The 12,679-nt window shown below is 36.0% G+C and overlaps 1 protein-coding gene across 3 annotated transcripts in view; it reads right to left on the reverse strand.

Annotated features, from left to right (window-relative positions):
* Positions 1–12,551, reverse strand: part of ECSIT (evolutionarily conserved signaling intermediate in Toll pathway, mitochondrial) — a 50,422-nt gene extending 37,871 nt beyond the window's left edge. For 2 of the 3 annotated variants that reach the window (XM_090376967.1, XM_090376965.1), the window contains exons 1-2: positions 12,153–12,551; positions 3,397–3,503 (exon numbers count right to left, since the gene is read on the reverse strand). The gene's annotated coding sequence lies outside the window, so the exon portion shown is untranslated. The remainder of the gene's footprint in view (positions 1–3,396; positions 3,504–12,152) is intronic. The other variant, XM_090376966.1, reaches the window with a different exon arrangement.
* Positions 12,552–12,679: the final 128 nt, after the last annotated feature.

Genomic DNA, 12,679 nt, shown 5'->3' on the forward strand with positions numbered 1-12,679 from the left:
AGCAGGTCAAGACATGGGGGACCAGAATACTAACTGGGAGGAAGAAGATATCCAGAGGGAGCAAAGGAAGGATGCCTTCTTAGGTGGGATAATGGAGAAATTAGAAAATAGTAGTGAAGGATTAGGAAATTGTGTTAAACAAGCATAGTATCCTGATATGGAGAATATGGGAAAAGGAAGGGGAGTACGCTTGGAAAAAGTGTTAGTACCACCCAGAATGCACCTGTGGGTGCTTCGTACCTTCCATGCCAGTAAACTAGCAGGACACTTCGGATACTACAAGACGAAGGAGAGGATTGATAAGTGCTACAAGTGAAAGGGCATGCTTAAAGATATTAAAGAATATTGTAAGACCTGGCATGAGTCAGATCAGGGCAACATTTATAGGTAGAGCTCTGCTACAGCCCCATCTAGAACCACAACAACCCTTTGAATCTGTAGCATTAGACTTAATTGGTCCCCTCCCCATGACTGAAAGGGGGAACAAACATATATTGTCCGTAGTGGATATGTTCACTAGGTACCCAGAAGCTTTTGCCTTGAAAGGGAAAACTGCACAAGAAATAGCCCTCAATTACTAAAGGGTGTGATATGTCGGTATGGTTATAGCCTATTTATACTTACAGACAGAGGTTCTAACTTCCAGTTCGAGCTAATGTTGCAACTATGCGATATGCTGCAGATCAAGAAGCTCAGTACTTCAGCCTATTGACCTGAATCAAACGGCCTCTGCAAACAATTTCCCTGAAGAATATTTTGACACATTTAGTTAAGAAGAGAGGGAACGACTGGGATGAGCAGCTACCATATATGTGGTTTGCGATCAGGACATGCATGCATAAGAGCCCAAGAGACACTCCAGCGTTCCTGCTAATGGGGATGGACCCCAAATTCCCCACTGACTTGATGACGAAAAGTGATTGGATGGAATACCCAGACATTAATGAATTTAAGGAGAAAATAATGATTAAGTTTGAGAGCGCTCACCCAAGTGGCATGGGAAGCCAGCAGAAAGAATAGGTGGAGAGTAAACATGTGCAGGAAACAAACAATTCAAAGTGGGAGATTGGGTGCTTCTCCCAAACTTTGGAAGACGGAAAGAGAGATGGAATAAACAATCACTGGGACCATGTAGAATATTAAAGAACATCCCCTGTGAACTATAAGGTGAAACTAATCAATCAACCTGGTACTGAAAAGATAGTGCATGAAAACCACATGAGGCCATATTATGTTAAGTACGACAGTGTGTTTAAGGACACCCCCATCAAAACAGTAGAAGCAGAAAGCAAACAAAGCAAGTAAGAAAATTAGAGAACATCACCTTGAGGAATGAACACAGAGATACAGACAGCAGAAACATTGCAACCAGAGAAAGGAAAAGGGTGAACTATAAGAGGCTGCATCAAGGCAATTTCGCTGTGAGGGATGATAATGAAGAAAAAAAATAATAATAAAAAAAAAAATTAAAAAAAAAAAATAAAAAATAAAAAAAAAAAATATATATATATAAATAATATTTTTGAGAGAGCAGGGATGTATGTAAGATATTAATCTTACATGTATGGGCTATTAGAGAATTAGACGGAAATGTTCGACTACGAAAAGGGAGGGAAATTTATATACAATCTGCAGCGTGATTGTATATAAATTATATACGGTTAATGAAAAATTAATGAAATTAATTTAAAGAGAAATAAAGGTAATGATTTAATTAAAATAATACGAATAATTTTTAGGTTAGTGTAATACACACAAAAGCAACAAACTGAGCTAGCGGGAAAGGTATTGGTATTGTTATTTCTGGCGCAAGGGCTACTAGGGCCATATTGTGCCTAGTGGGAAAAGTAATCTTGGTCACGCCCGAAGGTACGCTGAATCATACACCAGGAATGTAGCAGCGCAGTACGCTGGGGAAGTAATCCATCAAATACGTTTGTCAACCACTTCCTAATATAGAGCGTAACTAATTAGGAATGTATGAGAGGGAGAGATCCTTAGAGAAAAGGAGGGCGAAATTCCGAAAACTGTATGGAGAATTTTGTAGTAAGCCCTCTGATTGGTGGAAAGCTTCAAGAAAGAAAAAGAGAGAGAAAGCGTGCATTCTAAAAAAGTTTAGCAAGGAGTGTGGAAGCCAGAGAATTAAACAGAAAAAAAAGGGAAGCCCCTTTGTGTATAACCAAGGCCCTAATGAAATGAAATGATAAAGAGTGTTAGAGTGAAAGGATAAATGTGATCATCTGCCAAAAAAAGGAAATCGTTAGGTGGTAATGAAGCTGTCCGAGGAATTGAGAAATCCTGATCGTGTGTGCCGATAGTGACCAGTTCATCAAAATGCATGCAGTGTCACCAGAATGTATGCCGAATGATCGCAAATGTCCTGAAATACAGAACCTTTACTACAGGAGGATAACTCAAGGACTCCAGAAGGAACTGCCAGTCAAAGCCCTAGCATAAATGGAAACGTATCTCAAGTAAGTGGAATGACTTTAAAATAGTTACAGTAGGGTCAGAACGATATATTAATATTGTACGAGTGGCACAGCAATGAGACAGACTATGATGATGGAAATTGTAAGGTGGGGTGGACCAATTTAATAAGAATATAATGCAAACTCTGCAACTATGAATTTGATTCCATATATACACATATACTTTGTACATGCACCCTAAGAAGAGGAACAGAAACTAGAGTGTATATGATAGATTGTGTATATTAGTTAAGGTGATGTTAATATAAAGTAGGAGGGGGAATTAAGCATTGGAAATATACAAAAAGGAAATTAAACATTAAGAAAAGGTTAATAGGTGCCCAACCTATAGGCAACCATTGCTTACAACTCCCAATAGATTCTAGGGATATTGTGTAACTCATGAAAAATAACTTAAATTTATAGTGGGGATCAGAACAATTAATGAGAATTAAGATAACCTTAGAGCTATCTGGCTAATTAAAGGTATATGACTTCTATAAGAAAATTCTATATGAAACAGATTATGTGCTATGTTTAGAAATTACTTGATTGAATAATTTGATGTATACTTATCACTATATAAATGTTACTTGCATACATGTTATGTTATGTATTGTGCAAGATATGAAAAAAATCAACTAAGTGAGATTGAACATTGTCAATCGAGGAGAGAATACCTAATTAATGAGGGCATAGTTACTGCCATATTGCCGTTAATAGTCAGCTAACTTTAACCCCATCATTTGTGTGAAGTCTTATGAATTTTGCCATAATTGTATATAGACATGTATCTGAATTGTAATTTTTCATTAATGTGCATTAAAATTGTTTTTTTTTATCATGTTTATTGTTCCAGTTATTCACTGATACTGATGCTTGCGCTATAAACAGATTTCCATTGAAATTAAGGGAAATACTTAACCCTCCACGAGCCAGGAATCACTGAACTTGTTTAGTATACTCCAGTCAGATAGCTGAGTGGGAATAGGAGAAAGAATGGTAACTTTTCATTGCTCGAGTCCAGTAGTGCTTAAAAAAAAAAAAAAAAAAAAAAAGAAGTAATATATCAATATACATAGTTTATGCTGGAGTATCAATGGAGATACGGTAAATACTAAACATAATTAACACATCTATAATTTGGGCAAAGAAAACCTAATCCCACATGGCCATATTGAGCAGATAAAAAAAAAAAAACTTTTTTTTTTACTTTTAAAGTTTATGTATGCCCTTTCTATTGTGCTAGCATTAATTGAAATATATATATTTAAAATAGCCTTGTTATTTACAGTCAAACACTTTTCCTTAATTATGACCACAACGAATATAAATCATGAATTATTACTATTTGCATATTATACTAATCATAACAAAAACATCAAATACATACATGTTATCTTTCAAATGTTACTGAAATCCAGGAGGAATAAGTGAAGTGCATTACAAAAATGTTAACTAAATCCTACAGTCTAAGGTACACACTGCTATCTGTTCATTTTACTAAATCACAGAAAATCCATAAAATATGTCTTGCATTTTAATTTTTTTTAAATATCCAGAAAGAAATAAGTAAAGTATCACAAAATGAGTGAAAACTATATTGTGAGGTATATGTAGTGATATGGGAAAATAAGTACTTTTTATTATTAGTTAATTGATTTGTAATTAACTAGTAACAGTGATAATTTACTTTTTTTCTCTTATATTAATTATAAAAAAAAGAAAAATGTTAATTTAAGTTAATTTAAATCAAACGTGTCTGAAAAGTAATGCACTGCATATATTACTTATCATTTACATGGGAGTATGTTAAAAATATATTATATCGAACAGATTCTTTGCTTCACCATCAAATCTAACATCATAAAAGCAAATGAAAACAGGCATCATACTGTGCAAATAAAATTATATGTCAGATAGCGTGACAGGTCAGCTTACTAGCAAGTAAAATCACCTGGGGAAGTGGTTGGTATGATAGGCACTTGGTGATCACTAGATACACAGCTATGGCAAATTTCATGTAAGTATATTATTAATTAGTAGTAATAGCAATAGTGGCATTATGATGCAAGTAAGCAAACTTATATAGCATTGGCTAAAAAAAAAACCTACCCATCTCGCCTGGGGTGTGGTGAAATTATGAAATTATTGATCTAAATAAATTTTTAAAACACTAGTAAATAATAAAATAGGATGGAGAGAGTGTAAGTTGTGGTAACACTGAATGGAACAAACAAATCTACAGTGAGAGCTGACTTCTATTCATGGTTAAATCTAGTTTGTTTGTTCTGACACCTGCAGCCCAACATTACTATTCAGTAATTGCCTGCAACAGTGTAGCTGTTTTGCTGTTCAGTATTGTGTTAGTTGTATGCTATTGTGCAATAGTTTTATATTTTCTAGGCTTGATTTAAAAGTGTTAATGTTGGCAGAATTTTTTTTTTTTTTTTTTTTTGAAAGTGACTTTTTAGTGTTGCCCTAGTTATGGATAAATTTATTGTGAGAAAGAAAAATATCACTAATGTTGAGAAAGATGATGCAAAAGACTTGAAAGCAATTAGTTCAGATGTCCAAAACAGATTTCCAATCTTCGACAAGTAAGTTTGAGCAATACCGGTACCAAATTTACAAAAGGTAAATTACGTTTATATAGTGAGAAGTATTTGAAAATGGGCTTTGTGGTGTGATGATGAGGGCGGTCCTATGCCTTCGTGTTTAGTTTGTGGAGAAAAACTGGTATGGTGTCAAATAAAATTTTTCAACATTTTTCTACTAAACAACCATTTAATGTGAAAAACTGAATTATTTCAAAGATGCACTAAAACATAGAACAATGCAGTGCTTTATTTACTAAGAAGTTTTAAGACCTTGAATAAAGCTCAAGAAGCAAGTTATCTGATTGGAGAACTTCATATCCGACTGCACAATTACCCCCAGGTCTTTTTTCATTCTCCACCTGACTGAGTGTAGCAACTGTACCACACAGTTGCTGTTTCTCTTGGGTTACTGCTACCCATATGCAGTACAAATGCAAAGTACTGCGTATTATGGGTAGCAGTAACCCAAGAGAAACATACCAACTGTGTGGTACTACACTCAGTCAGGTGGAGAATTAAAAAATACCTGGGGGTAATTGTGCAGTTGGATATGAAGTTCTCTGAGCAGTGCAGACAGGCTCCCAGAGCAGGTCATGGAGTTTTGCCAATGATATATAGCAATTTTGCCAGCAGAGACAAGGTGATTATACCTTTGTATAAGGCAATGGTCAGGCCACACCTTGAGTACTGCATACAGGTCTGGAGGCCTCATTTTAGGAAGGATGTAGAGTTGCTAGAACGAGTACAAAGAAGGGCAACATGATTGGTGAGAGCAACAAAGGGGTTCTCTTACCAGGAGAGGCTTAAATTCTGTCAGTTGAAGCATCTGGAGACCAGGCACCTGTGAGGTGATCTGATTGAGGTGTACGAGGCCTTGAATGGTTTGAGCAGGCTCAATGCTGATGGGATACTTCCACGCTGAGATTAAGAACCTGAGGGGGCATAGATTCAAACTGAGGAAAGACAGTTATAGAATAGATGTGCAGAAGTTTGCCTTTAGCCAACGTTGATTGCTGGAACACACTTCCATACTAGTTGTGGAAGTTGATAGCTTAAATAAATTTAAGGCTGAACTATACAAACATTTGGAGTGACCGGATGGGTGAAATGGATTCCGGATTCTGGAGTGACCGGATGGGTGAAATGGATGGGTCCAGTATGGATTCCGTCAGTGTCGATCCACTGGTGATATTCTGGCTTATGTTACCCATTTATGGACTAATTCAATGGAAAGGTTCGATGAAACACAAGTAGTTGCTCTTGACATCTCAAAGGCTTTTGATCGTGTTTGGCATAAAGGTCTTCTAAACAAGCTTCCATCTTATGGTTTGCCAACTGTTTTTAGTAATTGGATATCCAGTTTTCTCTCTGATCGCTCACTGAGGGTGATGGTAGATGGCTCTCTGTCTTCTAACTTCTCCACTAATGCAGGTGTCCCCCAAGGTTCAGTTCTTTCCCCCACTCTTTTCCTCTTGTATATCAATGACCTTCTTCCATTGACTGGAAATCCTATCCATAGTTTTGCCGATGATAGCACATTGCATTCAACTTTCCATTTTGAGAAACCTTGTCCTGCTCAATCAGCTTCAAGTTCTCGAAAATCTGCTGCCAATTCCTTAAATGCCGATCTTCAGGTAATTCTCCAGTGGGGCAAAGATAACTTAGTTGATTTCAACCCTTCTAAAACTCAGTCTTGTCTTATATCTTGCAAAAAGGATTCTTCTGCTCCTATGCTTATCTTTAGTGACACTCCGATTTCTAGGCAAAATGATATATCTCTTTTGGGGATTACCCTGACTTCTAATCTCTCTTGGCACAAGCACATTACAAATATTGCTTCCTCTGCATCTAAAAAACTTGGTTTTCTCTTTTGCTCTCGGCGTTACTTTTCTTCCAAACAGCTGCTCACTCGGTATAAATCGCAAATCCGCCCTGCCATGAATACTGTTCCCACATCTGGGGTGGTGCCCCCAAAACCTCTCTCAGGCTTCTTGATTCCATTCAGAAGAGGGCAGTTAGGTTAATTAATGATTCATCTCTAACAGAGTCTCTCCACTCGCTTTCTCATAGACGCACTGTTTCTGCTGCATGCCTCTTCTACAGATACTTCCATGGGCACTGTTCTTCTGAATTGGCTTCTATAATTCCCGCTCTCTCTTTCAAAACAGTCCGAACACGTGCCGCCACCAGCCAACATCCATTTACTGTCCAACTTCAAACCCACAGAACCAACTTTTCATCTTCCTCATTTATTCATTCAACTGCTGTTTTGTGGAACAACCTTCCTTCATACGTATTTCCTGAAAATTACAATCTACAGAAGTTCAAGTCCAATATCAACAAATATCTTCTTTCTTCTTCTCAACCTCCAACCCAAGCGCGGTACTAAGTACTATAGGTTCTAATACCTCTCGTGTTTGGGGTTCTCATTAAAAAAAAAAAAAAAAAAGCATCGACGTGCGGAAATTTGCCTTTAGCCAGTGGGTGGTTGGTTGGTGGAACAGACTTCCAACCATTGTCGTTTAAGTTGATAGCCTAAATAAGTTTAAGGCTCAGCTGGACAGGTATTTCGAACGAACAGAGGGGTGAAGTGGAAGTGGTTTTTTTTTTTTTTTTTTTTTGGCTGATGCTGCATAAGCTTGCTTTCTTGCATCAAATGCCTCTACTAATGCTAATAGGTTATATTTCCTTGGCAAAAAAAAACAAAAAACAAAAATGGTTAACCACAAATTGCTTTCTACCCTAAGAAGTGTCAGGTGCAAAAACTATTGATGAAGACCTAAATGATAGTTTTAGACAAGATTATACAGATTTAAGACTGCTTTCTTAAAACAGGCTTCTTAAATCAAGCACATTTGCTCATATGTGAAGAAATGGGTAAAAAACACAATCTTCTCCTCCACACCAAGTGGTTATTGGGAGACAAATAAGTCATGTTTATGAGCTCAAGGATGCAATGTTGGAGTTACTTGAGCATGAAAATAAAACTGAATTTTAAGTCTACTTAAAAATGAACCATGGTGCACACAAAATTAGCTTTTGTGTTTGATATGTTTAAACTCCTAAACAAAACAAATTTCAGTATGCAAGGAAATAGTGAGGGCATTTTGTGAACAACAGGCTGAGAGACAAATTAAAAATTTGCTCCAGGAAAGTCGAAGAGGACAATTATGAAATGTTACCAAAAATTCTGATTGTTATTTGAAGAAAGATATAAAAGATTTGTAAATAACTGACAGTGCTGAGAGATAAAGTTGAAGGGTACTTTCCAGATGTGGATACAAATGCACATGACTGGATAAGATCCTTTTGTTTCATCAGATGTTAGTGGGCTTTCCCTGGCAGAGGAAGAGGAATTTGCAGAGCTAAAAAATAACTGGAGCTTGAAGTTAAAATATCATTAAAATGATCTGAATGCTTCTGGATTTCACTGCAAAATGTTTTTCCTAATTTGGCTGTTTTTTTGTGGGTGTCACCTCAGAAAAAACTTTGGAAAACTATGAAAGTTATGCAAGAATTTCTAGAATTCTTCCTTGAATTTATTCAAACTGCAAATTTCCTCAACAACAGGTGGAAGTTGTTCCAACAATCAACTGCCTGAAGGCAAAATTCTGCACATCTATCCTGCAACCATCCTTCAATTTGAATTTATGCCCAATCATGTGTGTAGTCTGAGCAACAGAGAGAATACTTTGAGCATGCTCAATCCATTCAAAGCTTTAAACAATCAGATCACAGGTGCCTAGGCAACCAGATGCTGCAATTTTCAGAACCGAAGCCTGCCTTGGTAAGATCACCCATTCATTCCCTTCACCAATCTCATTATTTTTCTTTGTACCCATTCCAACAAATCTACATACTTCCTAAAATGAGGCCTCCAGACCTAAACAAGATGCATCCTTACCATTGCCTGGTAGTCTGTCTGTATTGCTCTGAGAACTTCATATCTGACTGAAAAATTAGCCCAAGGTCTTTTTCATTTTCCACTAACCTGAATGTAGTACCACACAGTACATTAAGCTGGGATTACCGCTACCCAATATGGCAGTACCTTGCATTTGTCATTAAACTTCATCCGCCATTTCTCAGCCCATCTGCCTAATTCTTTTAGACCTTGTTGCAGTAGCTTACCCTGATTACTTTTCATTAATTGCCCTGCAACCTATGTATCACCTGCAAACTTAGACATTAAGCCTGATATACCTTCATCAATATCATTAATAAATACAGAAAACAACTATGAGTAGTTTGAACCCTGGAGGACCCTGCTAATAACAGTCCATGAAGAGAAGTGCCCATTAATAACCACTCAACACCCTTTATCCACACTCTTCACCCACTCAACCATCCCTCTATCCAGAGCAGTAACTTGCCATTAATGCCACATTGCTCCAATTGGTACAGCAGTCTTATGTGCAAATAAATCAAAAGATTTCTTGAAATCCAAATATATGATATCAGAATTATTTTTTGCATCCAGTTCCTTTGTTATTGCTTCATAATACTCAGATTGATCAGAGAAGATCCTCCTTAACAAATCCATGCTGTGATTGCAGTATAATTGCATTCCTATCTAGATGGTCCTGGATTACTTCTTTATCCAGGGGCTCCATTATTTTCCCTGGAACAGATGTTAAACAAACAAATCTATAATTACTTGTATCACTTTTTGATCCCCCCCTTGTGAATTGGGAATAGATTTGCACTTCTCCAGTCCACTGGAACCTCCTGAATCCGAAGATGCTCTTATAATTGTGGCTATGTTTTTGCTTACCTCTTTTAATATAATTGAATAGATCCCATCCGCCCCCAGGGGCCTTTATGTTAACTTCAAAAATTTCTCTTTCACTTTCGTCTCAATTGTCACAAAATTTAGCGACCCGTTATATTTAAATGAAGTACTGGCATTCCCCTCTCTAAAGAACTCGTACATGAATGTAGATGAAAAATACCTATTCAGTGTGTCAGTAACCTGAGCAGGATCACCAATAGTTAAACCACTGACATCAATTGGACCAATGTGATTCAACCCCTTTCCTTCTACTGTTAATATAATTTAACTTCTTCTTTCTACTGTAAAGAAGTCTTTGCTGCTTTTCTTGGCATTCTTTGCCAGACTTCTCGTAATCAGCCTTAGCTTGCCTAAGCTCCTTTGCGACTTGATTACAGACTAGTTTATATCTACCACAGGCTTCTGCTGTATTACCTGATAATTTATGTGCATCCTATATATTTTTCTTCTCTGCCAGAAGTCTCATCAGTTCATCTGACATCCATTTAGGTCTAAGCCTGGAATGGTACTTCTTCGTGGTACGAAAATTCCAGCTTCCTGAATGCTTCCCATTTAGAATTTGCTGTTGGCAACATCATCAGATGATCCCACTATATAGAATTTAAAAACTGTCTGAGACTACTGTAATCACGCTTATGAAAGTAAAAACATTTCCCTCTACCCTTGACAATAATTATGTCTTTAAGTAAATCCCACATTGACACACCAATCACTGCCACCCAAAGGGTCTTTTACCTGCAGATTCTTAATGCATGAAGAATTGCTGCTGATAATCAGATCAAGAGTATTGCTTTCTCTTGCTGATTCTCTAACATGCTCCTGTAGAAAACAGTCACCCAATAAATCCACAAAAGTCTTGCTAGTGTGCAAATAACCAACCCACAAGTTCCAGCCAATACCTCAAAAATTAAAATCCCCCATTATAAGACATTTTGATTTACTGCCCTACTCTATGATCATCAACTGGGAAGCAAGGTTAAGTTTGGTGACTGATTGAGTAGCTGACACACACAACAGATAAAGTATGATCAACTTTTCATACAATTAAAAATAAAAAAAAAAATGCAGTTTCTTTTCCTTATGTAGTAGAAGAACACCATGCTTTAATACAGGTCTATACAACAGCTTGATCATGATCTTGTAAGTGTATCCAATCCAGTTATTTTTCTTGTTAGCCTCTGAAGAACATTCCAAAATAGGAATTATCATATAAGGTAATTGTATTCCAAAATTATGAAATATATATTAATTTATCAAATTTTTTAAACACAGTGCTGCATGCAGTCAAGTGCTGTCATTCCATGCTTGGTTATTCAGAAACTGGCTTATTACTTATTGGGAATGTTTGGATACTCAGGCTATGAGACATTAATTCTTCTTGTAGTAATATAGTTATGGTTTGCTTACTATTATGTCCATACAACTGACTTTCTCTTCATAGTGGTGTGTCAACACTAAACATTCAACCAAATTGAAATAAGATAGACTAACCATGCAACAAATACTAAAGTTGTTGCATCTGAAATGAAACATGTTAGAATTATTAGATTTGTAGGATTGTGGATGAAGTTTCTTGACTGCCCTTTGCAAAGTTACACAACATTCTGGACCTAGTGTTTTTAGTTCACATTTACAGGAAGTATGATTTGCCTCTGTTCCACACTTTGGGAAATTATTACAGTGCAAAGTTGTGTAAACAGAATTAGCTGATTTCTTTTTCTTTCTCTCTTATTCATATTGAAGTTACAGAAGCAGGTGTTAATGCATCAGGCAATGTTAATGCTTCATACCATAAAAAATTAAGTTTTTATATATTTTAATGTTTATATTAACATTTATATTTTAATATAAAATTAAGTTTTATTGTTGGTCATGTTTTTATGTTCCTGTACATGAATATATATATATATATATATATATATATATGTATATTTTATTGCAGCTTACTTATAAACAACCAATATTTACCTTGTGTATAAAAAGGCACACACTTGCTTTCGAAAACAAATTCACACACTTGCTTTCGCCACCTTATATTAAAGATTTAATCTGCATGGGGAACTTGTAGTAAAAAAAATGAACATAACAGCATCCTAGGTAACGTTTCACATCGAAATTAATGATCTTTTCATATTTCATTACACAGCCGGAATTAATCATATTTAATATTTCTTCTAAAAGATTATTGATATAAGATTTTTAGCAGCAGTATGTTCTAATGCCAATGCAAGCACTTTTAAATAAATATTGACGCAATGATATTTACTATCTGTATGGTACTATCCTTACCGTTCGTGTGCTGTTGAATAATTTTCAGAACATCTTTACTGTAATTAGGTACTGTAATTATATCCTCGGAAATACTTCAGTTCAACGGAATCACCTGTGGTATATGCTGGATTTTTACTATATTCAATTATTTATATATGAAATAAAACTGGAATAGTCAGAGGTACGAGCTAGTACATCACCTATAATTTACGAGGACAACACTGCCGAAAAAGAAACATTTGTAAAGGAAATATTTCCCCCAAGAAGTCAGAGTTAAGCTTTTATATACAAAACAACGCTCTCTGCAACCTCGTATTCGTAAGCTACTTTTGTAGCCGTACAAAATATGAATCCATTTATTTCAACAAATTAATAAACACACCATACTCTCCACAGAGTAGTACTCTTACTACTCTGAGATACTACTCTGTCTCAACGCTTAGCTATTTCCGTTTCCCACACAGGAAGTGGCCTCTATTGGAAGTTGTAGTTCATTGAATTATTATTGATTTTAAAATTTATTTCTAATACTTTATTCAAACTTT

The sequence above is a fragment of the Mastigoproctus giganteus genome, chromosome 7 (genome assembly GCF_048544385.1).
Source record: "Mastigoproctus giganteus isolate SK-2022 chromosome 7, ASM4854438v1, whole genome shotgun sequence".
Lineage (NCBI taxonomy): Eukaryota > Metazoa > Arthropoda > Arachnida > Uropygi > Thelyphonidae > Mastigoproctus > Mastigoproctus giganteus.